Source organism: Ornithorhynchus anatinus, chromosome X1, assembly GCF_004115215.2.
Source record: "Ornithorhynchus anatinus isolate Pmale09 chromosome X1, mOrnAna1.pri.v4, whole genome shotgun sequence".
NCBI classification, from domain to species: domain Eukaryota; kingdom Metazoa; phylum Chordata; class Mammalia; order Monotremata; family Ornithorhynchidae; genus Ornithorhynchus; species Ornithorhynchus anatinus.
The window spans coordinates 33,374,344-33,397,633 of NC_041749.1; the positions used below are offsets into that span (position 1 = coordinate 33,374,344).

The 23,290-nt window shown below is 48.7% G+C and overlaps 1 long non-coding RNA gene across 1 annotated transcript; it reads left to right on the forward strand.

The window, feature by feature from the left end:
• The first annotated feature begins 15,608 nt into the window (after window positions 1-15,608).
• Window positions 15,609-23,289, forward strand: LOC114806613. Its single transcript, XR_005659509.1, has 3 exons — window positions 15,609-15,938; window positions 17,825-17,920; window positions 23,134-23,289. It is a non-coding gene; the product is annotated as an uncharacterized LOC114806613 (long non-coding RNA).
• Window position 23,290: the final 1 nt, after the last annotated feature.

The following is a 23,290-nucleotide window of genomic DNA, read 5'->3' on the forward strand; positions in this document are numbered from 1 at the left end:
GGCAGGGAATGTGTCTACCAACTCTTATAGTGTACAAAACAAAAACAAAAAACAAATCAAAAACCGAAAACAAATCAAAAACCAAAACCGAAACAACCGAAACTTCTCACCATTGGCTTTAAAAGCATTCCACCACCGTGCCCCCTCCTACCTCACCTCACTATTCTCCTTCTACAACCCAGCCCACATATTTGGGTCCTCTAATGCTAACCTTCTCATTGTGCCTTCATCTTGCCTCTCTCATCCCAGACCCCTCACCCATGTCCTGCCTCTGGCCCTGGAACACCCTCCCTCCTCAAATCCGACAGACAATTAGCGTCCCGCCTTCAAAGCCTTATTGAAGCAGCGTGGCTCAGTGAAAAGAGCCGGGCTTGGGAGTCAGAGGTCATGGGTTCGAATTGCCCCTCTGCCACTTGTCAGCTGTGTGACTGTGGGCAAGTCACTTAACTTCTCTGTGCCTCAGTTCCCTCATCTGTAAAATGGGGATTAAGACTGTGAGCCTCACGTGGGACAACCTGATTACCCTATATCTACTCAGCGCTTAGAACAGTGCTCTGCACACAGTAAGCGCTTAACAAATACCAACATTATTATTATTGAAGGCACATCTCCTCCATGAAGCCTTCTCAGACTAAGCACCCCCCTTTGCTTTTCTCCCACTCCCTTCTGCATTGCCCCGGCTTGTTCTTCCCCTCTCCCAGCCCCATAGCACTTGGGTACATAGCTGTAATTTATTTATTTGTACTGATGCCTGTCTCCCTGACCCTCTCCTGGCCCATCCAAACTGTAAGTTTTATATGGACAGGGAATGTGTCGTTTATTGTTACATTGTACTCTCCCAAGCACTTAGTACAGTGTTCTGCACACAGTAAGCGCTCAATAAATACAATTTAATGAATGAATGAAATACTCTCTCCCGCGATCTTAGGACAATGCTCTGCACACAGTAAGTGTTCAATAAATACAATTGATTGAATGATTCCTGCTCTGTCTCCTAGTTAGTCTGTGGGACAGGGACTGTTCCTCACTTGATTATCTTGTATCTATCTCAGTTCTTAGTACATGTTTGCAACATAAAAACTGCTTAACAAATTATTATTATTATTATTATCTCAGGTATTCTGTGAGAGATATCCTTATGGGCAGGGAGTGCATCTACCAACTCTGCAATATTGTAATGATGGTATTTGTTAAGTGCTTACTATGTGTCAAGCACTGTTCCCAAATGTTGGGGTCAATAACAACTTAATCAGGTTGGATGAAGTCCCTATCCCACAAGGGGCTCACAGTCTAAGTAGAAGAGAGGACAGGTATTGAATCCCCATTTTACAGATGAGGAAACTGAGGCCCAGAGAAGTTAAGTAACTTGCCCAAGGTCACACAACAGGCAATTCACAAAGCAGGCAATTGGCAGAGTCAGGATTAGAACCCAGGTCATCATCCATGATGTTTATTGAGTGCTTACTGTGCGCTGATATTGTAGGGGGGAGTACGTCTGTCCACTTGTTTTGTTTTGTTTTGTTGTCTGTCTCCCCCCTTCTAGACTGTGAGCCCGTTGGGTAGGGATTGTCTCTATTTGTTGCCGAATTGTACTTTCCAAGTGCTTAATACGGTGCTCTGCACACAGTAAGCGTTCAATAAATACGATCAAATGAATGAATGAATGAATGAATGAATGAGTGAATACTATTCAGAAGAGTTGGTAGGTACGTTCCCTTCCCACAGTGAGCTTACAGTCTGGAGGGGGAGAGCAGTCTAGAGGTCCCTGAATTACAGGACTGTGCTCTTTCCACTAGGCAACACTGCCTTTCAAGAGCTTAGTACAGTGCTTTGCATACGGTAAACGCTCAGTAAATATGGTTGATTGATTAGGGTGGAGCCACTGGGGCCCTCACCGGCCCTGTGGAAGGAAGGGCAACTTTGAGACAAAATGGTGAAATTCAAGCCAGCCCACACCTCCACCCTTGGCAACCAACTGCCTGGGAAGCACAGGGGAGAAAAAATTATTGCCATTGTTCCAGTCTGTCCGTCTCCCCCGATTAGACTGTAAGCCCGTCAAAGGGCAGGGACTGCCTCTATGTGTTACCGATTTGTACATTCCAAGCGCTTGGTACAGTGCTCTGCACATAGTAAGCGCTCAATAAATACTATTGAATGAATGAATGAAAGAAAAAGTGGGAAGGGGCTTTCATGGGCAGGGTTAACCCGGGCGCTCTTTATTGCCCCTTATCGGGTTCATCTGCCCAACAGCAAAGTAGGTAGGAGTTGGGCTCATTTTGCAGGTGGGGAGTGCGTAGTAGTTCCCGGAGGTTAAGTCACCTGCCCGGAGGCAACCAGGAATGCCTAGGACCTAGCTGTCCTGTCTTGCAGGCTAATGTTCCACCCACTGAACCACACTGCCTCCCTTCCCGTAGGTTAATGTGGATTGCTCTAAGGCAGCACCTGTAAACAGACTCCAAGAATTTATGGTGAAGATTAAGGTAAGCCTTGGGCTTAGTGGGAGTCAGAGGACCAGGGTTCTAATCCTGGCTCCGTCACTTGTCTGCTGTGGGACCTTGGACAGGTCACTTCACTTCTCTGTGCCTCAGTTACCTCACTTGTAAGACTGTGAATAAGACCGTGAGCCCACGTAGGTCAAGGACTGTGTCCTGTCAGTTTAGCTTGTACCTACCCCAGCGGTTAGAACAGTGCCTGGCGCACAGTAATAATCATAACAATGTATTTAAGTGCTTACTCTGTGCCAAGCACTGTTCTAAGCGCTGGAGTCCACACAAGGTAATCAGGTTGTCCCACGTGGGGCTCACGGTCTTAATCCCCATTTTACAGATGAGGCAACTGAGGCATAGAGAAGTTAAGCGACTTGCCCAAAGTCACACAGCTGACAAGTGGCGGAGCTGGGATGAGAACCCATGACCTCTGACTCCCAAGCCCGGGCTCTTTGCGCTAAGCCAAACTTCTTAAAAAAAGTAAATAAAAAAAGGAGATAGAGATCAAGATAGTGTCTGCTCATGCGGCAGGTCAAGGGAGAGGTTTGTGGAGTTTTGTGCTGGGGGCAAAGCTTTATTGTTGATCATTTTCCCCCTGTTCTGGCCAAATCAAATACGCCAGGCAGAAGTCCCGGCTCCCGGAACCCACTGGCGGTCAGACTGAAAGGAGGGGTGGGAGGAAATTCAGGCAGCATCTTGCCCAAATCAAATAAGGATAACTGTTGAATCGGAACCAAAGTCCAGGCTGGTCAGTTTGAGGGTAAAAATAGCCCAGACCTCTCCAGGTGAGCTTCTGTCCTCTGGTTCCAAATAGAGAGCCTGGGGTCTCTGTCTCTGCCTGAAGTGACCAATGCACCTTCCTGAGACCCCGTACCATCCCCTTGGGGAAGGCAGCCAGAGGGGCAGCGCGCCACCGCCCAACCTCACCATGGCAGCGGGGTTGGGAAACCTCAACAGTGAGTCAGTGTCCTCACCGCTGTCCTTCCCGGGGACAGTCTGCCCTTCTCTGAGACCAGACAGGACCCCGTGGATGGTATCTGGGGGCCCTTGACGGCCTTGACTCTAATCCCACGATGGCGACCCCAAAGTTGGCCTTTTGGGAACAAGGATGCCAGGAAGGGATATTTCTGTGTCCTTTTTCCTCCTTCTTCCCATCTGTAAACTATGTTAGCGTCTGCCAGATTGTAAGCTCTTTAAGAACAGAGATGACTTCTACTAACTCTATGGTCCTCTCCCAAGCACTTAGTACAGTGCTCTGCACCCAGTAGTCACTCAGTAATAATAATAATAATGTTGGTATTTGTTAAGCACTTACTATGTGCAGAGCACTGTTCTAAGCACTGGGGGAGATACAGGGTAATAAGGTTGTCCCTCGTGAGGCTCACAGTCTTCATTCCCATTTTACATGAGTAAATACTAAAGGTTAATCGATTAATTCGTCACCCCCAACACCCACAACCACATCTCTTCCCTTTCCCCACCAGGTCCCCACCTCTCCTCCTCCCCCACCTCCCTTCCCAACCAGCAGTTCTCTCTAGGTAATGTTTGTCATCAGCATGGACTAGTGGAAAGACGACAGGTCTGAAAGTCAAAGGGCCTGGGTTCTGATCTCAGATCTTCCACATGCTTGCTGCGTAACCTTGGGCATATCACATAACTTCTCTGTGCCTCCGTCACCTCATCTGTAAAATGGGGATTCAATGCCCGTTCTTCCTCCTTTTTAGACTGTGAGCCCCATGTGGGACAGGTACTGTGTCGAACCTGATTATCTTTCCCACACCTTAATACGGGGCTAGACACATAGTAAGTGCTTAACAAATACCACAGTTATTATTCACTGGGAGAGAAACGGGTTTTGCCTTTTTCACATTATTGGTTTTACATTTTCGAGACTGAAGTATTTAAAATGATTGAATTGGCATATTGCATTTGAAGACAGTGAGGACCCTGGAAAAAGTAAAGGTCCAATTTGGTCCGTCCATTTTGGCCACCGCATAACAGCTGCCCTTCCAGCAGCCCACGGGGTTGCATGCTCAATCCCGATACAGAAGTGACAAGCAAGAACTCCAAAATGAGGAACAAGTATGCACATCATTGTGCCTGTCCTTTAGTCAGCACCAAAATGCATAGAAATCTCTCAGCCCCGGCTCCTGTCTCCTCTCTGGCCCTGGATTGGGCCTGCCCCAGCCTGGAAAACCTGAGGGATGGAGGACTCTTTGGCCCCCAAAGGAGGCAAAGCTTTCTGGGGGCTCCAGGGCCAACGAGCTGCAGCTCACGGAATTCCCGGGTCAAGCCAAGCAGCTCATTTAGCTAAATCTCGCAGAAGCTGGAAGCTCCTCTTTGCCGGGGCAGGAGCTGGGGTAGATCTGGAAGACTGGGATCAGGATAGAGGGCCCGGGGTTCTGTGAGCTGGATCCCAGCAGTCCCTGGAGTCAGCCCAAACCCCCAGGCCCCCTAATCCCTTAAAGCTGGAGGCTCCGCTTCCACCTCCTGGGTCTGTTTCCTTAACCTCCTCCCAGAGAGACACAGGGACATGTCTGCACCTCCAACTGACTCAGCATTGGAGCCCCCACCTTCCCTGGGGGGAAGGGAGATTACTTTATCTCCTTCCTCCCTCTAATCTGAGGGTGGGGATGAGAGGAAGGGCACAGGTTTGCCAAGAAAAGCAGCTCTAAAAGCCTTGAGCAGCCAAACCTGAATGCCATCCATACCGGACAGCCTGGACCTCTCTTCCTGTTAACCCCCACCCCCAGTCTCATTCCAGCTCAAATGGTGGCACATGAGCCAGGGCAATGGAAGGAAGGGAGTAGGTGGTATTTGCATTGGAGGGAAGCTGAACGGAATTCATCCACACCCCTGCCCATCACTCAGACGAGAACGGATGCTTTTTCTGGTCCCTAGCCAAACTGGGATGCATCCTGGAGCCTGGCAGAGGCTCAAGCCAACCACCACCCTTAACATTTAGGGATTTACACCCACCCTCAGTCCCAGTGTATAGATCTCAATATTTAGATGGATGATATGGATCAACCTAGTTGTGTTATTCAATGTCATGTGTATCATCTTCAGTACTTCCGCTAGGATGGGTTATATATTATTTTTCCTCTACTCTTGTCACTTGTGAACAACTCATATCTATCTCTTCCCTTCATTAGATTGTAAGGTCCTTCAGGGCAGGCAATAGGTAGCACATGTAGCACATGTAGAACATGTAGAACTTTACCGAATGCTGAATGTCAGTGCCCTGTAGTTGCTAAAGAGGTCATCTCTGTGGTTTAAAGTGTTTTCTACATAGTCTCTCTCTCTCTCTTTCTCTCTCTTTCTCTCTTTCTTATGGTTTATATATAGTCTGGTTTTAAGATGGTCTGTCCCCTTCCTGACCTTGATAGGACATGACTTATATGTCCAACATTTTTATTTTCAATGTCCAGCCTCCGTCCAGCCACTGATTCCTGTGACTCAGAAGGAGTGCCCTCGATCACAGAGATTGGGGAAGGGGACGCAATGGCCCTGGAGCGACGAAGGGGGGCCAGAGGCATCACCGGCAACCCCGCTCTAAGCTTCAGTGGATTTCTGCAAAATTGGCCAAATGACGTCACTGGGCTATAATGCAATGCCCTGAGTAAGGCGCCGGCGTATTAGTCTCCTCCTAGTTCCGGGTCGGCGAAGGGGCATCCGGTATCTTTGAGCTCCATCCATGCCCCACCCTGGTAAGTGCTCCGGGTTGGGTGTTTATGCACGGCTAAGGGTCCCCCTGTCATCCAACCACACGCCTCCTCTGACCTTTCCCTCCTCTCCCCTCAGCAGCATGAGGTTTGATGATGACCTCATAAGACACCCCCGGGTCAGGATAATGAGGCCAGGGAGCAAACTCAGCCCATTCCTCTTCGAAGGCAGTTAAAGAGAGACAGAGAATCAGCACCCATGTCACCCAAGTCACTCAACAGTTAACTAATCCTCTCTCATAATCCAAATTGTTGGAATTATTTGTGTGTCCCTCCCATGGGACTGTCTCTGACCTGATTATCCTGTATCTGCCCCAGTGCTTAGTACAGTGCTTGGCAAATGGTTCTTGGTTCTCTTTAAGTGCTAACTGTGTGCCAAGCAATTTTCTAAGCGCTGGGGTAAATACAACTTAATCAGGTTAATCATGGCACAATCCCTGTCCCACATGGGGCTCACCATTGAAGTAGGAGGGATTAGGATTTTAATCCCCATTTTACAGGTGGGGTAACTGAGGCACATATAAATTAAATGACTTGCCCAAAATCACAAAGAGGACATGTGGCAGAGCTGAGATTAGAACCCAGGTCCTCTGAGTCCCAGGCCCATGCTCTTTCCACTAGGCCATACTACTTCTTGATAGTGAGTGCTTAACAAATACTATTATTATAGACTGTAAGATCACTGTAGGCAGGGAATGTGTCTGCTAAGTCTGTTGTAATCTCTCAAGGGCTTAGTACAACTCTCTGCACAGAGTAAGCCCTCAACAAATATGCTTTTTATCTTCTTCTTCTTATTATTCAATGAATAGCTCACTTAAGTGGTCTAACCATGGACCCAAAAGCTAATCCACTCTTCTTGACCTTCTCAAGTGACCGGGGGCCCAGGCTAGGACTGGGGAAGGAAGGCAGGAGCTGGTTTCACACAGCTCTGCACGACTCACTGCTCATTCATGGGTCTACAGCTCCCCCGCTTCCCAGCCCCTCCCAGACCCACACTCACGTTGCGGCCACTGGTGGCACTCAGAAATACCCAGCCCCCCATCCCATGGCACCAGTCCTGGTCAGACCAGCTAAAACCGGACTAATGACTGCCCTGCAAACAGACATTTGAGATTGTGAATTCGGGCTGTTTTCCAGGGGATTAAGGTAGATTTACTTGGTCCCACTGGGCTCCCACAGTAACTAGAAATCCATACTACCCATAAGCCTCCAGTAAATTACAGCCCTCTGCACTTCCCACACTGGGCCTCGGGGCTCTCCCTGGCAGGTTCAGGGCAGTGGCCCTGGACTCTCACAGGGTCGGGTCAGGGCACGGACCCCGGGCTCTCACCAGGCCGGTTCAGGGCACTGGTTCGGGGCTCTCCCCGGGCAGGTTCAGGGCCCTGGCTCTGGGCTCTCCCCGGGCAGGTTCAGGGCACTGGCTCCAGGCTCTCCCCGGGCAGGTTCAGGGCACTGGCTCCGGGCTCTCAAAGGGCAGGTTCAGGGCACTGGCTCCGGGCTCTCACCGGGCAGGTTCACGGTGCTTGCCCCGAGCCCTCATCCGGCAGGTTCACTGCACTGGCTCTGGGTAGGTGCAGGGTGTTGGCCCCAGACTCTCATCAAGAGAGAAGCCAAGTGGCCTAGTGGATACGGCACAGGCCTGGGATTCAGAAGGTCCTAGGTTCTAATCCCAGCTCCATCACTTGTCTGCTGCGTGAACTTTGGCAAGTTACTTCACTTCTCTGTGCCTGTTACCTCATCTACAAAATGGAGACTGAGACCTCTTCTGCAAAATGGAGGTTGAGACGGTGAGCTCCATGTGGGACATGGACTGTGTCCAACCTGATTAGCTCGTATCTACTTCAGCAGTGCCCGGCAGGAAGTCAGTGCTTAACAAATACCATTAAAAACAACAACAACAAAAAGAGTTTCAGGGCACTGGCCCCAGGCTCTCTCAACCAGCCTGTGAGATTTGTTAGTTGGTTTGATACGGGAGCGATGAAATCCTCTCTAGAACAACAAAAAGAGTTTCAGGGCACTGGCCCCAGGCTCTCTCAACCAGCCTGGGAGATTTGTTAGTTGGTTTGATACAGGAGCGCTGAAATCCTCTCTAGACTTGAGTTGTGAAACTCAGGCAGAGAAAACTCTGTCCCCCGAGCAGCTGGTTCCCCAAAGGCTATGCTCTGCAGGGAGGCCCCAAACGGGAGGGAATGTGGCTTGTCACACATCCCCTGCTTCCTCACAGGCCCGGCCGGGGAAAGGCATCAGAGGGGAACTCTCTGCTCTGGTCGAGGACACCACAGTGGTGGGGCTCCCCAGGCTCAGAGCCACCACTGCAGACTGTCCTGGCCCAGGCTGGGATCCCACAGAATGGTAGCCCAGGATAGAGACCAGGGCCCTGACAACAGAGGCAGATTCCTCAAGCTGGGCCAGGGCGGCAGGAAGGCAAGGGCTCTCCCCTGGTCTGAGACAGTGTGGCTAGCCTGCAGGAGCCCAGCCCATGTCAGAACCACCTCCAGAGCCAATAGTGGTGTGACCAGGCTGGCCCCTGGGTGACCACTTTCCCTGTAGACCCCTCAGGCCTGTGCCAGGGTCTCCCCCTGGGCTGCCAGTTCCCCGCCCTAGCAGGACCCCCGCTCAGAACTGCTTCTGAGGAGGGGATGGTCGTACAGAACTAGGGGTCCGACTGCCCCTACCATTATCGAGTGGGTCTCAAACCTCACCTTCCCAGTTCTGCATTCTGGAAGTCAAAACTTTGTTGCTCATTAGGCAGAGTCTTTGAAATCATAAAGTTGCAAAATATGTCTTGGTTTTGTCCCCGTTTCTCAACTTCCTCCTCCTCTCCCTCTCCCTCTAATGTTCCCATCTTTCTAGGAAGAGGAGATTGAGACTTTGAACCCCAGGTGGTACATGGACTGTGTCCAATCTGATTAGCTTGTATCCGCCACAGTGCTTAATATCGTGCCTGGCACATAGTAAGTGCTTAACAAATACCATAAAAAAAAGAGAAAATAGGAATCTGCAGGCAGGCAATTTTGTCAGCACTGCCCCAGACACAGGCCCTCTAGGCCAGAGGAGAGTCAGGGTCTGTGGTCAGTCAGTTTCAGGGAATGGGAAATTCAAGCTGCATAGCTCTCTCTCAGGCCTACAAGAAAACGACCAGACCCTGACTTTCCTCTGGCCTAGAGGCCCTGGTCAGTTTCTTTTAGGCTCGAACGAGCTATTCGGCTTACGTTTCGCACTCCCTGACACAGACTGACCAGATTCCCAGAAGCCGAGTGGGTTCCGAAGCAAGTTTCACAGTCCATCTGATGCTTTCTGGAGCTCCAGAGAGGGGAATTCTGCTGAGGGACCCTCCAGCCTGGGAGTGTCCAAAGTCGGGGTGTGGTGGGGAGGGAAGAGGAAGACTGTGCCCCCAGGTTCTCTCCAAGTTGTCCCTCAATCAAGCCTATCAATGCGCTTGGGGGCCATGGGAGTGATTCCTCCACAGGAACCAGGATAAGCCGGCTGAGGCCTGACCGCTGTCTCCTTTCACCAATCTTCCTCCTCCACTGTCCTGCCTTAGGCCTGTTCCAGTTCATGAGATCTGTTGACTCTGCAGAGGTCAAAGTTCCACCTGTCCCTAGCTCCTCTGCCTCTTCTTCCCATTGTAGCTAAAGCCCTGCCTGGGGATATCAGCAGACGAACCAGGAGGCTAAGCTATAATGGCCTCAGGGAGACCTTCACCTCCCCCCCTCCCCGGAACCAGTCCGGCCCTTGAAAAAGGAGGAGTTCTAGGCTGGGAGAAGATATTGGGAGATTAAGTAGTTTCCAATGCTCTTCACCTGAGCAACAAGGTGAGGTTTTTTTGTTTTTTAAATGGTATTTGTTAAGCACTTACTATGGCCAGCATAGGGGTAGGTACAAGATCATTCATTCATTCACTCATTCAATCATATTTATTGAGTGCTTACTGTGTGCAGAACACTGTACTAAGCACTTGGGAAGTACAATTCAGCAACAAATAGAAACAATCGCTGCCCACAACGGGCTCACAGTCTAGAATTGGGTTAGACATATTCCCCGTCCCATGTAGGGCTCACAGTCTTAATCCCCATTTTACCAATGAGGTAGCTGAGGCACGGAGAAGTTAAGTGATTTGGCCAAGGTCACACAGCTGTAAAGTGGCGGAGGCAGAATTAGAACCCAGGTCCTCTGAATCCCAGGCCCATGCTCTTTCCACTAGACAAGCTATTTCTCTATTTGCCCCAGATCCCAGCGGGGAGGGTGTTGGCACACTGCTCTGTACCAGCCCAAAATCTCTAGACTGACCTGTCCCTGCCTTAACCCTGGTTTTGGTCCTGGCTAGCCTTGGTCCTCCCTGGCCTAGACTGCATAGTTTACTCCAAGAGGTATTCCAATCCAATCCAGGTCCAAGTGGGCCTGGAAAAATAATGCCTCAGACTCCTTTTTTTTTAAAAAAAATTATATTTGTTAAGCAGTTACTCTAAGTCAAATACTGTTCTAAGCACTGGGGTAGATACAGGAAAATTAGATTGGGCACAGTCCCTGTCCCTCATTCCGCTACCTGTAATTTATTTTAATGTCTGGGTTCCCCACTAGATTGTTAACTCCAACTCACCCAGGTGCTTGATATAATGCTTTGCACATTCAGTAAATGCTGAATAAATGTCATTGATCGATTGACGCTTGATATAATGCTTTGCACATTCAGTAAATGCTGAATAAAAGTCATTGATTGACTGACTGCCCCGCCACCCCCACCCTGACCTCCAGCCCCTGAAACTGAGGTTTTTGGGAGCCAAATGGGTGTCCAAACCAGCACTGTCCAGCTCTGGACCTGCCCACTTCTACCAGGACCCCAGGTTGCAGGACTGGATGGCTGGTCCCAGGCCTGGCCCAGGGGATGGGAGAAGTTTGACTGCATTCTGAAGGAAAGGAGAAGTTGGCTGAAGAATGGGGTAAGGAGACGGGTCGGCAGGATCGGAGCCCTAGGTTTTATGACATTGGAAGTGGAGAGGAGAGAAGGGGAGGGCTCAGGAAATTGCAGGAATCAGAGAGGAAAATAAGCACCGGGGAAGCAGGGTGAGAAAAGGAGACCCAAGAGCTCTGGGCAACACTGTCTGTGTCACTTCTACCTCAATCTCTCTCCTCTCCAAGTCCTTCTTTCACTCCAATGCCCAGACCGTTTTTCTGAAATACCGTTCTGCACACACCTCCCCCTCTAGACTGTAAGCTTATTATGGGCAGGGAACGTGTCTGCTAATTCTGTTGTATCTTAATCTCCCAAGTGCTTAGTACAGTGCTCTGCACACAGTAAGCACTCAATAGATACGATTGACTGACTTCTGATCCTCTCCAAGGAAGCAGGGGCAGCTACTGAGGGTTATGCACCAAAAGGGCCGCCTACCCCTGAGGCAGAAATACTAAACCACATGGAGCCATTGGCCTCCCTCATGGCATCCTCACCAATATCGACCTTGCCAGATGCCCTAACCCTAACCTCTGCTCCCAGGGGACACGTGACCCTGTCTTTGGACCTCCATTGCCAAGTGATGTATCTAAGATAGAGAGTCAGAGTTTTGGAGATGGAGAAGGGGTTAGTTCAAGGGCAGAGAGAGCTGTTCAGCTCAGACTCAGCGGGTCCTGGATACCCCAGGCCCAGGTAGGGGGGGAGATGGATCTGAAGGCATTCTCCCTTCCCATTCCTTTGCCTCCAGAGCCCAATCTTCTCCAGGAAAATCCCGTTCTCCCTTCGGTGAGTCTGGGCAGTTCAAGGTGTCCCCAGCGTGTCTTCAGTTGAGCGTCAGGAAAGAACAGAGCCTGGTCTTTGTGTTCCCGCTCCTCACCCACATGCCAAGGGGGCAGTTGGCTATTGGAACAAGACCAGCAAATAGCAAGAGGACAAAGACTTCAGCCTGGTTCACTGGCATCTCTCTGCCTGGCTCTCTGCCAGCCAATCACCACTAGCTGACATTCACTAGCCAGTCATGTGTGAAATGGCTCGACTAGCTGTAGGAGGGCTGCAGGGCCTCTTCTGGGCCCTCAACAAGGACCTTCCCCCAATCTCCGCTTAGCTAAGCCATAGCTTCTCCTTCCCAAATGCTACTAAAATTCACTGCCTCCATGAAGTCTTCCCAAATTAACTTGCCAGACTCTGGTCACTCTACTTCAAGAATGCCTGGTCCACTATGCATAACTCTGTAAAAGCAGCGTGGCTCAGTGGAACGAGCCCGGGCTTGGGAGTCAGAGGTCGTGGGTTCGAAACCCAGCTCTGCCACTTGTCAGCTGTGTGACTGTGGGCAAGTCATTTAACTTCTCTGTGCCTCAGTTACCTCATCTGTCAAATGGGGATTAAGACTGTGAGCCTCACATGGGACAACCTGATTACCCTCTATCTACTCTAGTGCTTAGAACAGTGCTCTGCACAGAGTAAGGGCTTAACAAATACCAACGTTATTATTATTATTATTATTCGTGTTTCTACTCTTGTTCTCGTGTCCTTTTGTGTCCCTGAACTTGACTGATGGATGATATCCATTAAATGCTAAGCGCTAAGAGCTCAATAAATACGATTGAATGAAGTTAAGCACTATGTACCAAGCACTGTCCTAAGCACTGGGGTAGAGTGAAAGTTAATCAAATTGGATACAGTCCCTGTCCCACGTGAGGCTCACAGTTTAAGTAGGAGGGAATAGGATAGAAGCCCCATTTTACAGTCGAGACACAGAGAAGTGAGTGACTTGCTCAAGGAGATACAACAGACACATGGCAGAGCTGGGGTTAGAATCCAGGTCCTCTGACTCCCAGGCCTGTGCTCTTTCCACAAGGCCAAGCTGCTTCTCTAACTTGTGTCTCTTGCTTCATATTTGTGTGGGCTTATGTAGGTGGGTAGCACTGCCTCCCACACTTGACTTCAAACTCCTGGAGGGCAGGGCCCACGTTTCCTCTGCAACTCCTCACAGCTCACATCGTGTCCATTGGTGAATCAATGGGGAGGCGGGGACCTCGGATCATTTTACTACAAAAACGTTCAGGCCGTGTTTCCCCACTCCTCAAGAACCTCCAGTGGTTGCCCATTCATCTCCACATCAAACAGAAAACCATTGGCTTTAAGTCACTCAATCACTTTGCCCCCTCCTACTTTACCTTGCTAATCTCCTACTACAACCCAGCTCACACACTTCGCTCCTCTAATTCTAACCTTCTCACCATACCTCCATCTCATCTATCTCATTGCCCACCTCTCACCCACATCCTGCCTCTGTCCTGGATTGCCCTCCCTCCTCGTATCCGACAGACAATTACTCTCCTCCACTTTGAAGTCTTACTGAAGGCACATCTCCTTCACGAGGCCTTCCCTTTTCCTTTTCTTCCACTCCCTTCTGCTTTGCCCTGACTTACTCCCTTTATTTATCCCCCCACCCCGTCCCATAGCACTTACGTCCTTATCTGTAATTTATTTATATTAATGTCTGTCTTCCCCTCTAGACTATAAACTCGTTGTGGGCAGGGAATGTGTCTCTCCAAAGTGCATAGTAAGCGCTCAGTAAACACGATTGACTGACTGACTCCTTCCACTCGATGAATGAGGAAACTGTTGCCCCAAGTGGGGCCGTGGGCTGGCCAGGGTCACCCAGACTCATGGCTACGCTGGGGACGGGAGAAACCAAGAGGCCTGCCTCTAAGTTCAGCCACTCCCCACTGCGAGGCTGCAGGTTGAAGTCCGCCTGCCTGATATGGGAAATCCAGGCCCCTCTCATCAACCCTCCCCTGCCCACCCTCTGCCTGGCATCCATGTGGTTCTGATGAAAGAAAAACAGAGCAGAGGTCAAAGGGACAGAGGATTTGGTGAGTGACCTCAGGGTGAAGAATGTGAGGCCGGAGCAGGATTGACCCTCAAAGACTCATCCAGGTGCTCCAAACCGGCAGCGACTTTATCTCCCAGCCCAGAAACCGGGCCCAAAGCCAGCCAGACTGCCTCAGGAGGCAGCAGGAGAAGGCTGAGGCAGAGTAGCCCGGCCCCGGGGCCTGCGGAGCCCAGAGCGAGGAGGAGGGGAGGGGAGAGAAAAAGGAGGAGTTGGATAAGTAGGGAGAGCTGGGGCTAGCTCCAGCAGCATGTGACTGAGCAGCTGACCCTCACCCTTGGGTTATCGCGCCCCGGGCTATCTCTCTGGCAGCTGGAGATGGCCGCTGAGGCAGTGCGGCCTCCTTGGGACCTTGATCGTCATGGCAGTTCTCCCGGTTCAACCTCAGATCTCGTCTCCCGGTGTTTATGATAAATGTCAACAAGCAGGGTGCAACCAGGAGTCTCATGATCTCACAGCTTGTTTGTGTCTGGAAGTGACCTGGCTCCTGGGTCTAAACAGCCTTTCATTTTAGCCTTTCTAGGAAGGGGACAGGAGCTCTTCCCCTCCCAACTGCCGCTCCCACCTCCCAACCCTGACCTGCCCTGCCGGCCCTACTCTTTGCTCCCTGATTGATTCTTTTCTGACCCGAGGTCTCCCTGCCTGGATGGTCCGTGGGGGTCTGTGGGAATCACAGCACTTAGGATTGGCAATGATGGCCCTGGGGTTACCGGACACTGAGAGACATATGATGTCACAGGCATTATGCCTGCCAGCAGTGTAATTCGATAACATCACGTGCAACATTTTGCCAAAGTCCCACCAATTTCACCCAAACATAGCATTGTCTGTGATTTCCCCAGGACCCCAACTCGCTCCAGAGCCGTGCTCTGGGTCCCTGGAAATGTGGACGCTGCTTCCAAGCCTAAACACTCGGTGACGGGAGCCATGATGAAAGAAAGCCAACAGTGATGATAAAAACACCGGCATCCAGAGGGACCCACTGAAAATTGGTCTGTCTTTTATAAAACTGAAGAGCCCCCCTTACTGCTCTCATCCCCAATTGCATCTAGGATTTTTTTTTTTCATTCAGTTGTATTTATTGAGCACTTACTTTGTGCAGAGCATTGTGTAAGCCCTTGGGAAAGTACAATATAACAATAAACAGACATATTCCCTGGCCACAGTGAGCTTACAGTCTAGAGAATCTAGGATCTCAAAACACAATCCAGGCATTAGCCCTTTTGTTTGCCCGATGTCACTGCTGCCCAGAGGAGAGGCACACTGCAAATTTAATGGACAGATGGGAATATAGGGGCACTAAGTGGTAGCAGCCACTTAGAAAGAAATTAGGCTGCGGGCTTAATAAAAGTCATATGTAAGGGCACTAAATGGAAGTAGAAATGGTGGTCGGTAGCTTCCACACTACCCTTCTTCAGGCCCCTCTCATTCTCTGGTGTCTAGTCCACCATCACCCGGACAGTGGGAAGATGGGTGAGCATTATTTGGGCAGCCAGCCCCCATTCCCTCAGCAGCCCGGCCACAGGGACCATGACCCTAATCTGGGCTGTAATTTCCAGATGAACAGTGAGTTCCAAGCCGGATCCTTAGGGCTTAGTGACATCACTGCCGTCAGGAGGGCAATGTCAAAACTCCGGAATTACTGCCCGGAGCAGCAGAGGGTCCAGAGAACCTCCCTGCTGAGGCCAGGAGAGCGGAAAGAGAGAGGATCTGGGACTCGCTGACCCTACTGTTTTCCGACACTGAAAATTAGAGGGCACACAGGTGCTTTTTGGCATCAAGTCAGGCCCAGCTGCAAGGCTTCATGAGGCTTCACGTGGGCCTTTTAACTCAAAGCTACGAGGTTGAAATGGGTTCTTCGGACCAGAACATCTCTGATGGTACGATAATAAAGGCAAGTTGGCCCACCTTTTTGATCTTTTGCCTTGGCACACACTCACATCTACTCTCTCTCCCATCCTGTCTCTTACTCTTCTCAGCAGGGCCTGGTGGAAAGGACACAGGCCTGGGAATCAAAGGACCTGGGTTCTAATCCCTATCCTGCCACTTGTCTGCTGTGCAACCTTGGTCAAGTCACTTAATTTATCTAGACTTCAGTTTCCTCATCTGTAAAATTGGGATTAAATATCTGTTGCCCCCGACCTCCCAATACTTAGATGGTGAGTCCCATGTGGGACAGAGACTGTTTCCAAACTGAGTACACAGTAACTACCTTAGCTTAGTACAGTACTTGGCACATTATAAACACTTAATAGATACCAATTATTATTCTTCCGAAGGTTCCAGCACTCATGTGCATGCCCCCCCACATCCCTGAATTTGAATGCAAACCCCAGGTTACAGCTACTCCGTAATACTTACAACCCCGGGGAGAGAGTCAGTATTGTTTGATACCTAACCCCAGTTACAGCCACTCCACAGCACAATTTGCATTGTCCACGCCTCACCCAGCTCAAAAAAAGCCTGGCAGCCCTGACTTTGAAGCCAAGCACTACAGATGAATGAATATCTCTCTGCTCCTACCACCCATGCCAAAATTAAAGAGTCAAGAATGAACTAATCTTGGGGGAAGCTCTGCCCACAGTCTCTGTCACATTTCCAAGGCCCTTGAGCCAGCTCTGGACTGATAACGAAGAAGTCATAAATAATCAGATCCAAAGAAGTAGAGAAGCAGCATGACCTAGTGGGAAGAGCATAGAACTGTGAGCCAGCAGACCTGGGTTCTAATCGCCACTCGGCCATTTGCCTGCTGGGCAACATTTAACTTCTCTGTGCCTCGGTTTCCTCGTTTGTAAAGTGGGGATGGAATACCTGTTCATTCTGCCCCATGTGGAAAAAGAACTGTAAGCAATCTGATTATCTTGTATTTACCCCAGATCTTGGTGCTTGGTAAGCACTCAGCAAGCACTACTATGATGATGATGATGATAATGAACTGAGGAAGCAACTTAATCTAGAAGAATACGGTGCAGTTGTCAGTGACTTCACTGTACCTCATTCGGAGGAATCGTCGTCTAATCGATCGATGGATCAATCGTATTCATCGAGCACTTACTGTGTGCAGAGAACTGTACTAAGTGCTTGGGAGAGTATAATGTAACAATATAACAGAGTTGATAGACCCATTCCTTGCCCACAATGTGCTCAGAGTCTAGAGGATTCATTCATTCATTCAGTCGTATCTATTGAGCGCTTACTGTGTGCAGAGCACTGTACTAAGCACTTGGGAAGTACAACTCAGCCACAAAGAGAGACAATTCCTGCCCACAACAGGTTCACAGTCTAAAAAGGGGGAGACAGACATCAAAACAAGTAAATGGGCATCAGTAGCATCATTGTAAATAAACAGAATTATAGACATATACACACCATTAGTAAAAATAAATAGAATTCTAATTATAAATATGTATATATACACAAGAGCTGCGGGGCAGGGTGAGGTAGAGATAAAGGAGGGGCAATGGGAAGGGGGATCAGAGGAAAAGGGGGGCCTCATCTGGGAAGGCCTTGGACAATCAAAAGCAACATTGAAAGAGGCTGAAACAGTTACCTCATCTGTAAAATGGAGATTGAGACTGTGAGCCCCACATTGGACGGGGACCGTGTCCATACCAATTTACTTGTATCCATCCCAGCGCTTAGTACAGCGCTTGGCACATAGTAAGTGCTAAACGAACACCATTATTATGATGAAGAAGAAGAAGGTTTGGACTCTCAACAACCCATTAGGATTTGGGAATGAAGAATTATTACATCAATTTTCTAGAAGCAGATGGATTTTGAAAAAAGATGGAAGGCACCACTGATGAAGAGAGAGGAGTTCAAAGGTTGGCAGAGGGATTCAGAAATTCATCTGACTAAGGTACTTGTGTAAACTTTTTGTGGGCAGAGAGCATGTATAACCAACTCATGTATTGTACTCTCCCAAGTGTTCAGTGCAGTCCCCTGCACATAACTAGGCTTTCAATAAATAACATTGAGGAAGAGGAGGAGGAGGAGAAGGCGGAGGAAGAAAAGGGGAAGACTCTTGTTAAGCCTAAACTGGACACATCTTCACTAAAGAGGAAAAACCACTGCCTCAGTCAACAGAAAAAGCTGCAACTTACAAAGACTTGAAATCATAAAATGACTCCATTTAATGTCGTGATGATACGCTTCAAATTACTTAGAGATTCAACAATAGTTTAGTGATGTTTACCATTATAGTATGTTTAGCACTGAGGGAATTTTGTATTATTGTTCCAGATATCCTGGAATGGATCCTAATTTATCACCAGTAAATCTAAGGGGGAAAACATTACCCCGCAATACAACCATTCTTAATAAAACCATATTTTCAAGGTTATATTTCAATTGTATCATGGAGCATGTCCGTATGGCTGAACTCTTAACAGGCTATAGCGCCAAAGGTTGCTCAAGTTACCTGGCCCCGGAGAACAGAAGGCTGAGATGTGACTGACTTAATGGCAGTCAATCAATCAATCAATCAGTCAGTGGTATTTATTTATTCGGTAGTATTTATTGAGCGCTTACTATGTGCAGACCACTGTACTAAACGCTTGGAATGTACAAATTGGTAACAGATATTTATGAGTGTTTACTGCACGCAGACCACTGTACTAAGATCTTGGGAGGATACAAACAGCCCGCTGCTTAGTGGAGTTGGAGAACCAGCTGTCTCCACAAGAGGATCGTAGCTGAAGCATGGTGGAATTAGGTCAGACGGCAGGAAGAGTTTCCAGCCAAAGAGGGAACAGTGAGCTGCGGTAGACCGGAAACTTCCTCGAGACTGGATTGCCAACCATCCGTAAATTCTGGCCAGTCTGAAAAAATGAAATGAAATTGGTCTCGTCCCTAAAGCCTGTAAAAATATTTAGCTATCTGTAAATACTGGCTGCCGGCAGCCCCAGCCAAGCAACCCCTTCCGCGCCCCCACCCACCCCCTCAGCCTTCTGAAATGCCTGTTCTCGCTTACTTTCCATCTGTCAAGAAGAGAGCTTGATATCAGTCATTTTTATTCTTACTGTTAGTAAAAATCATTCTCAGCACCTGGCAACCCTGCTCTGGAGGGCTTCTAAAATGGATTCTTTCCCATCTCATTCATTCGTTCATTCATTCAAGTGTATTTATTGAGTGCTTACTGTGTGCAGAGCACTGTACTAAGCACTTGGGAGAGTACAATACAACAATAAACAGACGTATTCCACATTCCCTGCCCACATCAAGCTTACAGTCTGGAGGTGGAGTCTAGAGGACATTACCTACAGTGCCATTACCTGAAGGCAGGGGACTGGACTAGATGACCTCACAAGGTCCCTACCAGGTCTAGGACGGACACTCCGCTGACCTGCCGAAACTGTGAAATTGTGAGCCTTGTGTGGGAGAGGGACAATGTCCCACCTCATCAATTTGTATCTGTCCCAGTACCTAATGTGATTATTCTTCACGAACACGGGAATGTTTAACGCTTAATGAATAGCGGGCTTTCTGATGATGAGAGGAGGAAAACGGCAGTGTTTTAAACAAAAAAACCCCTGAAACTCCAGCCTGTTGTCAGTACCGTGAAACACTGCTACCCCCGGCTGGCAGCTCCCAGTATTACCTAATTTCAATTGAGGGAGCCTGAAAGAATCAAGATCTGAATAATAATAATAATAATAATAATGTTGGTATTTGTTAAGCGCTTACTATGTGCCGAGCACTGTTCTAAGCTCTGGGGTAGATCCAGGGTAATCAGGTTGTCCCACGTGAGGCTCACAGTCTTCATCCCCATTTTACAGATGAGGGAACTGAGGCACAGAGGAGTGAAGCGACTTGCCCAAAGTCACACAGCTGACAGGTGGCGGAGCCGGGATTGGAACCGATGACCCCTGACTCCTAAGCCCGTGCTCTTTCCACTGAGCCACGCTGCTTCTCTAAAATGTATGTTACTATCGATCAAATCAATCAGTGATATTTTTTGAGCAATTACTGTGTGCAGAGCACCGTGGTGAGCGTTTAGGAGAATACACTAGAACAGAGTAGGCCGAAACGTTCCCTGCCCACATCAAGCTTGTACTACTTTTACTACTAATGATGGCATTTGTTAGCGGTTACTATGTGCCAAGCACTGTTCTAACCTCTGGGATAGATACAAGGTTAACAGGTTGTCCCATGTGGGTCATAGTCCTAATCCCCATTTTACAGATGAGGCAACGAGAAGTGAAGTGACTTGCCCAAAGTCACACCACTGACAAGTGGCAGAGCGGGGATTAGAACCCACAACCTCTGACTCCCAAGCCCGGGCTCCTTCCATTAAACCAGCTGCTTTTCTTCTTCTTCTTCTTCTTCTTCTTCTTCTTCTTCTTCTTCTTCTTCTTCTTCTTCTTCTTCTTCTTCTTCTTCTTCTTCTTCTTCTTTCTTCTCCTCCTCCTCCTCCTTCTTTCCTTTTCCTTCTTCTTCTTCTTCTATTACTATTACTACCAAGCGGTATTTGTTTAGCTCTCACCATGTGCCAAGCACTATACTAAGGCTAGAGTCAAAATAAGCAAGTTGAACACAGTCCCTGTCCCCTAGATGGCTCACAGACCAAGGGGGAGGAGGAAGCACCAAAAAATTCATTTGCTCAATTTCAATTCCCCTGTTTTCCCTTCTTCTCTGCCCTCTAGGGGATGTAAGTTTCTAGACTCTGAGCTCCTTCGGGGCAGGGAACAAGTCTATCGACTCTGTTGTACTGTACTCTCCCAGGTGCTTAGTACAGTGTTCTGTACGCAGTAAGTGTTCAGTAAGTACAATTGACTGATTGATTGATGTGCGAATCACCAGGGAAGAGGCCAAAAGAAGGTTAGAAGAGAGGAGAAGCCAAGCGACTGGGTAATCCACAAGTTGAATAACCAATCCTTGAAAAGTCAGGAATTAATTATAGTTACAAGATTACGCGATTAGTAAGCGCTGTACTAAGGGTAGATACACCATAAGCAGGTCGAACACAGTCCCTGTCCCATAAGGGACTGACAGACGGAGGGGAAGGAGGAACGGATCTCTCTCCCCATTTTTCAGATGAGGAAACTGAGTCACCAAGAACTTAGTTCGGTGCTCAGCACACAGTGAGTGCTCAATAAATGCTCCCTCATCTGTAAAGGGGGATTAAATACCCATTTTCTCTGCGAGTCCTGCTTGGGCCAGGAACTGTGCCTGATCCGCTTATCCCGTATCGGCCCGAGTGCCTCGTTCAGGGCTAGGTACGTAGTATGAAGCACATAGTACATGATGTGTAGACTGTCCGGACTGAGATCGTTGGCCGAAGTGCTCCGGGCTTCGGCCGAAGGGCCGGGAGGACAAGCTTAACCCCAGAGTTCTGTACAGCGATTTGAAAGGCCCCCATAACCTGTGATGTATTTCAAAGCTACTTAGCCTCTGAACTTTTGTTCCAGTTGCGGCACAATGAGACTAGCTGTCTGGATGTGTTCCTCGAGCCATCACATTAAGGGCACTGGGTCTGTCTTCCCTGCTGCCGGTTAGACTCCGAGCCTGAAGCCTGGCTAACTTCCCATCCCGCTCCCGGAGGCCTCCCTCCCTGTCTGGGCCAAAACAGAAGGAGCTGTGCTCCTCCTACTAAAGGCCCACAGCCCACTGTCCTTTGCCAACTCAGAGGTGGGTTTCCCAAGCCTCCAGGCTCCCCGTCTGATTTCCAAGAAGGAAGAGGCAGCGTGGCTTAGTGGATAGAGCACGGACCTGGGATCAGAAGGACCGGTTTCGAATCCCAGCTCCGCCACAGGCCTGTTCTGTGACAGGTAAGTCACTTCTCTGTGCCTCACTTAGCTCATCTGTAAAATGGGGATTGAGACTGTGAGCCCCATGTGGGACAACCTGGTTACCTTGTAACTACCCCAGAGCTTAGAACAGTGGTTAGCACATAGTAAGTGCTTATCCAAAGCCATCGTTATTATTATTATTATGTGGAACATGGACGGTGTGCCACCTGATTAGCTTGTTTTTACCCTAGCGCTTAGTACAGTGCCTGGCACATAGTAAGCACTTAGCAAATACCATTAAAAAACGGGGCAGTGACCATGTTTCAAGGCTGGAGAGAAACCCCTTCCTGCCTTCAGATCCCTTCTCAAAGCACTGTCTCCAAGGCACATTCCCTGATTAATTCCCCACCTTCTTGGTCATGACTGTAAACTCGTGGTCAGAGAATGTTTCTACCGACCCTCCCAAGTGCGCAGTACAGTGTTCTGAACAAAATAATTCCTTCATGAATATCACTCTATCAACCCCCTTAGCCCTCGTGCTTATGTAGCTGTCTATTGGTTATCTATTTTTTTTTGTTGTTTATTTGCTAACTTGTGTCTGTCTCCCCCTCTAGACTCTAAACTTGCTATGAACAGGGAATGTGTCTGCTAATACTGTTGCACTGTACTCTTCCAAGTGCTTAGACCAGTGCTCTGCACATAGTAAGCGCTCAATAAAAAACATCGATTGATTGATTGACTGTGGGTCAAGCTTCTATTTTATCATCTGTGTCTATGTTGTTACTTAACTATTGTCTATTTCTCTCCCCCATTGGAGTTTAGGCCTCGAAGGCAGAATGAATGTTCGAGTTTTTCAAAAGGTTCATTGGCCTTGGAATGATTTTGCACATCTAGTTCTCTTTCTTCCTCTATCTTTGTCTCTTTCATCATTTTTCTCTCTTCCTTGCTGTCTCTCACCCACTCCCTCTTTCTCTCCTTTACTCTTTCTCTTTCTTGTTCTCCCCTCTCCCCTTCTCTCTCCCTCCCCTTCCCCTTCTCTTCCTCTCTTTCCCTCTTCCTCTTTTTTTCTTCTATCTTCCTTTCTCTTCTTTCCCCTCCCTCCATGCTTTTGTCTTTTGAGTTGCAGGAATTTTTTTTTTAACCGCATGGCCAAAGAGACCTGCTTCTCCTCATCTCTGAGCTGAAGTCAAGCGTGGAAAATCTCTCTCCCTTACAAGCCCCGACAGCACTGAGGAATGTGTGGTGCTGCCTGAACTCTAGCATTGGCTGAATTGGACTAATATTTACTTCAGAGCAAGTCTGTTTTTCTGAGCAAGTCTGTTTTCTTGCTGCTTAATCCCAGATGTCGACACAGAGCAGGAGACCCAAACGTGGTTGATACCCAGCTACCTCCCATCGCCTTTCTCACCTGGCTGGGGAATGAAAAGGAAATTCTGTCCTTGATCTTTCTCACAGGCCTCTGCTGATCCAAAGGCAATAAAACATACTTGGAACTTAAC